At 44.7% G+C, this 5,529-nt stretch overlaps 1 long non-coding RNA gene across 1 annotated transcript; it reads left to right on the forward strand.

The window, feature by feature from the left end:
• The first annotated feature begins 414 nt into the window (after nucleotides 1-414).
• LOC116653142 lies at nucleotides 415-5,217 on the forward strand. The gene is made up of 2 exons (XR_004306543.1): nucleotides 415-545; nucleotides 4,642-5,217. It is a non-coding gene; the product is annotated as an uncharacterized LOC116653142 (long non-coding RNA).
• The last annotated feature ends 312 nt before the right edge of the window (nucleotides 5,218-5,529 follow it).

Here is a 5,529-nt window from a genome sequence, read left to right on the forward strand (position 1 = left end):
CTCTCAGCATGTGAGAGGAAGTTCCAAAAGCTGAGAAGCCAGGGTGAGGAGACAGCTGCCCAGAGCTCCTGGTCCTCTCAAAGCAGGAGCAGTGGCATAACATGCAGAGAAGATAATTAATGAAGTTAAGACTGGAAGCAGCCTGGGCCATAATAGTAACCACTCCCTGTTTGAGTTTGTGATCTTGAGGAATATGGGCCTGGCAAAGAACAGAGTCAGGACCCTGAACATCAGGAGAGTAAAATTCTGTTTAAGGAATTATTGGATGAGATCCCCAGGGAAACTGTCCATAGGGACATAAGAAGAGATTAGGAGAGTTAGAACCAGATTAACTTTCAGGTTCCTTCCAACCCAAGCCAACATTTTTCAGTGTGATTCTCTCTTTTCTTTTTAGTATGCCATCATATACGCTGTCTTTTCTTACTTACCTTTATTCCTCTTTTCCAGGTTGGCCTTCCTTCTATGATGTGATCAGTCCTGATACAATTACTCTCACTGATGATTTTTCCTATGGGATGCATCGGATTGAAATATCCTGCAGTCAGGTTAGTTTATAGCACACAAAGACCATTCTGATGGCAAAGGCTGCAAAAATCATTACAGCGTGCTGTATTTTCTCTAAGATTTGCAAACCTTTCAGTTCCATTAAATAGTAATCATTATAAGAGAGCACAATGGGCCGTAGGTATAACAGCTGGGTGGAATGAGCACAAGGGCTTGTTGGAATGCACGTTGTTGTCTGGTGTGAGATTTAACAGAGCAGATGTAAATGGCCAGGCTTGGTGCTGAGTCTACAGAAATTGTCTTCCTGAAGAGGATCCCTTCAAAGGAGCTCCTGTGCCTGGCTGACCTCCTCCACATGTGAGCAGCCGGGATGGAAGCTGGAAACAGTGGAGCAACTGCCCGTGTGCTGATTCCATCACTGCACATTACCATGCAGCAGCGCTAAGTCAGCCCCAGCGCACATTCCCAGCACGGTCCTCATGGCTGCCTCAAACATTCCTGTCTGCCATAATAATGAAGTCAGTAGTCATTCACATCACGCCCAAATTTTCCGTTATCTGTCTTGTTCTGCTTGCTTGCTCTCACCCTTTGTGCTGCTCTGCAAAGGGAACGGTGCAGTCATTGCCTAACAGAGGCGCTCGGCAGATGTACCCAGCAGCTTGCGGCCCCTGCTCCATGCACCCACTTTCCTCCTAAGGGAAGCAGGGCTTCATCTGGCCCGTGAGAACTTGCTGTGCTCTTTCCAGACAGCAGTGCTGGTAGGATAACCGATTTCAGCGCTGATGATACAAGTCCTCACATGTTAATCAGTTCTCATATAGAAATGCTCAGAGCGAGTTAAGAAGTTTCTTGAAGAGAGGCAAGATCATCTTTATGTGGAGAATCCACTAACTTCACTCTGGGTAGAGGGTCTGGCTCTCATAAATATGTTTATGGCCAAATCAGCATACCTTGTGCACAGCGCTATAGTTTTTACATTGATGTTGTTTTTTAGCAGATGGGTTTTAATACTTTTGGAACATCCATTTCCCTAAAATTCCTTAGCAAGGTAGCAACAGGACCACAGGCTGGGAGTCTCTCGCTTCATCAGTAATTACTGGAGTAATCAAAACTGTAACTTACTTCCTTCACCTCTGCTTAGGGCTGAATAGTGCTAAAATAAGCGTGCTACCAGCTTGCTGAACATGTGTCTGCTGACACCCTTCAAAAGATGGCCACAGCTCCTGGGTTCACTGGAGGAAAGCCCAAGGCAGCCTGTGGTCAGGACATGGAATCTGGGAATTTCATTTGCCTGCTGCCAAACAAAACAGCGCTAGCAGACCTGAGACCAGCAGCGTTAGCAGCAGGCACAAACAGCCACCATAAACTTAGAGCAAAGCCAAAAACTGAATGTATAGCGTTAAGAAAAAAGCACAACCAAAGTCGCTGTATAATCCACTGGCAACATGTGATCAGTTCTGCCAGCTTCCTGGTGCAGTAACCCCACGGATGATCAAGTCACACAGGAAAATAGCTTGAAGATTGGAGAACATCTTTGCAGCCACTGCTCAGCGCAGTTAATACCACCACATTGTGTATCCATAACAAAACCATTTCCTCCCCTCCTCAGAGCCCTCGGAATGTGAATCACACGTGCAGCTGCACAGAAAGGCACAACTTTACTGCAGCTTGGAAATGCACGGGATTGATATGGCAGGCCTTAGTGAAACAGGAGGGAAGGACCCTCTCCCACACCCAAGCCCTTATTAATCTTTTGCAGATGAAAAAGTAGTTGCTTTTTCTTTCAAAGTCCTTTCACCTCTCTGAGAGAGTAAGAAACATCTTTTAATCTTCTCCATAATGGAAAGCGTACAGTAGGGGGAAAATAGCTGTAGAATAAAGCAAAGACATGCGTGGGCTTATCCTAAAAATAACTTTTTGGAAGCGCGTTGCCCTGGATGTATTTAAAAGGTCGATTTTTAGTGGCAGGTGGAAGTTAATTGCAAATGCATTTGAGGAATAATGTAAATCTGTTTGTGGCTCTCCCTTTTTTTCTCTTTCCTGCTTGAGAGTTCCTTCCCCTGAGGTCTCCCTTGCTATTATTTGTACCTGTAAGAATCAATAAAGTTTTGTAGTCGCAGAAGAGTTGTTTGCACGTTGCTAGCTCAGAATGGGTTGCAGCAGCTGACTGCAAGCTGCTCTCTGCAACTGCCGGCAGCATATTAGAACCAGGAGGCTGGAGATCCAAGCATACTGACAGCTAGCAGCAGCCCCCCCTTTCCTGCTCCTAAAAACATAGTTCAGATGCTTCAGTCCATGTCACCATCCTAAGTGTATTCTGCCAGGGATATTTGTGCATAAGGCCGCAACAGATGATCGTTGCTTCTGGCGAAGCTTTGCAGGCATGCCTGTACGCCCTAGAAAAATGGTCGGCACCTATTGTGAGTGGGGAGGACAGCAAAATCAATTCATCCTTTGTGCTCTCAGCTGAGGGCCAGGGTTCTTATGCTGCGATACAAAGGGTTGAATTACTTTTCTTTTCAGGGCAGATGAGTTATAGAGTCCTCTACAGAGAGAATCGCCACATAAATTTTTGGTGAGGGGTAATCTCCAAAGGTAACAAATTTTGCAGTAATCCAACCCTGGTGTGATTCTGCCAGCACAAGAAGGTGTAATGCGACTACCTTGAACTTGAGCACAGCTTTTCAGGTTTTGTGAGGAAAGCCTTTTTGATAGATAGTCTCCCTGGTCTATATGTTTGTGAGTATATTACTCCTGCAGACCGTTTCTCTCTATGGTTTCTCTTCTTCTGTTTCTGTCCAATGGAGACGGAATGATTTATCTTCAGGCAAACGTTAATCTGGAAAAGATCTGTTTAACACTTCTAGGCAGGAGGTTTTGAAGCGTTCTTCCTCGAGATGATTTAATTAGGATGCCGAACATTTAGAAAAATGCTCTCTCTGGGACACTAAGTTTCTTCAGACTTTTTTTTTCTGAGGTATGGAACAGCTTTAATCAGGTGAAGTGCCTCATTGTGAGAGACTCTGCTTGTAGAAACTCCTCAGGTTTTCTGTCCAAGCTGCTTTAAAAAGGGCCTCCAGCTTGAAGGATAATGAAATAAGGGCTGGAGATTGGAAGAAAAGGTTGCAAGGCAGTGGTCTTCCAGGAAAACAAGCTTTGTCTTTTGTAATAGCCCTGCAATTTTCCTTTGCCTTTTCCCGTTCATCTTGTTTTTTCTTCCATCACTGCAAAGTCCTGCTGGGCTGCGGTGTTCCCTCTGATTGTCTGTGGGAGCTCTGGGATGTGGAGGCTGGGGCTGCAGATCCTGAGGATTTCTGTGGGCTGCCACTAACCAGAAGCATTTCTATCCCTCCTTACTGCCATGAAAGCTTCAGTCTACTGAGAGAGTATAACCTGAAGCCAAGACTCTTACCTGCTTCTGCAGGCGTCCTTCTTAGTGCTTTGATGAACTGAAAGCACTAACAGCAGGAGTACATTAGCAGCACATTAACTGCAGGGTAGAAAGTTGCCATCACTAACTCATTCACCATTCAGAGTAATCAGTAGTGCCTCTCTGTATTTGGAATGCTGTGAATTAATTAAATGTTAAGAATAATTGGCGCTTCTTAATTTTTGCTGTCTGACTGAGAACCTGCTAACAGCTCTGTGATCTCAGTTACATCATTCCAGCTCTCACTGAGATCAGCCATTGACTTGAAAGGCGAAGGCTCTTTAGGAAAGCAGCATGACTTTCCTGTTGAAGATAAATATTTCTCCAGTGCAACCTTTTATTTTACTTTTTTTTTTTTTTTTTTTTTTTCTTGTGGCAGACTGTAAAAATGAACTTGTGGAATTTAAGTGACTAATTATAAAAAGTTAATATTATCCCGATACTTTGTCAGCTGCAAAGTGCAGGGATAGAAATAATGTGACATGAAACGTGCAGGAAGGCTGGGCTTTAAATCTCAATCATTGGTGGTATCAGCAGATCACCTTCCTGGATAGCTCTCATCCATAAACATAGGCTGTGGATCCCAACCACAAGGGCTGCGTAGGCACTAGCGTGCTTTCCTGGAAGCAGCACTGCATAACACTGCCACGAATGACACTGTTGAGCTGTGCAGAATCCCAGTGATACCCTGTTGTGTTTTGTTTCAGTGCGGCGCACACCTCGGGCACATTTTTGACGATGGACCTCGTCCAACTGGCAAACGATACTGCATAAACTCTGCTTCATTATCCTTCAAACCCGCAGAGAAGAACAGCGCAGGGGAAGGCAGCGGTAGCACCCGTCCTGCCCAAACAGGCAAAGCTGAGCTGTAGGACATGGCAAGCCTGGAGAGAGCTGCTTTCATCCCACACAGCTCACAAGGCATGTTTTCTGAGCTACCTGCTACCTTATATCCTAAGAATGTGTTAATGTATGAAAGCATTTTTCACCATCCTTTTTCTTCCACTCCTTTCTGGAGCCGAGGCCTTGCCTGCCAGTGCATTTTACTATATAATTGGATTGAAAAATGCATTGACTGACTCTATGGGTTTTCTTCTTTTGTTTTCTTTTGGTTTTTTTTAGAGATTGCTTTGGGGAATCCTTAAATCAAGGGACTTTGGCACTGTGAGTGAGTAGTTTCTTACTGTAGGTCTGAATAATATTCGTTTTTGTGTGGGAGATGGGAATTGTGTTTATCTCCAGTTTATAGGAAATTTCTGGGCATAAGAAATCCTGGATTCCCAGCACGTTTCTGCTTTGTTCTGACTTGCGAGGCACGCAGCCTTTGGTCATATGCATTCAGCCATCTCCCAGTATCAGCCGCACCCTGCAAAGACTCGTATTTATGGCTGTTCCTTCCCAACAAGATGCAGAGCCCATCCTTTGGCTAACTTACTGCCAGCATTTCAAGGGTGTGGTTAGAAAAGGCGTAAACATTGTCTCAGCATCTGTTTTCCCCTCTGGTATTCAAATCAAGGCTCTAACTAGTAAGGCTCACTTATGCAAGCTCCTAATGAGACTTGGTTGTTTTGTGAGTCCTGAAATCTGAATTGAGG

The sequence above is a fragment of the Coturnix japonica genome, chromosome 1, assembly GCF_001577835.2.
Source record: "Coturnix japonica isolate 7356 chromosome 1, Coturnix japonica 2.1, whole genome shotgun sequence".
NCBI classification, from domain to species: domain Eukaryota; kingdom Metazoa; phylum Chordata; class Aves; order Galliformes; family Phasianidae; genus Coturnix; species Coturnix japonica.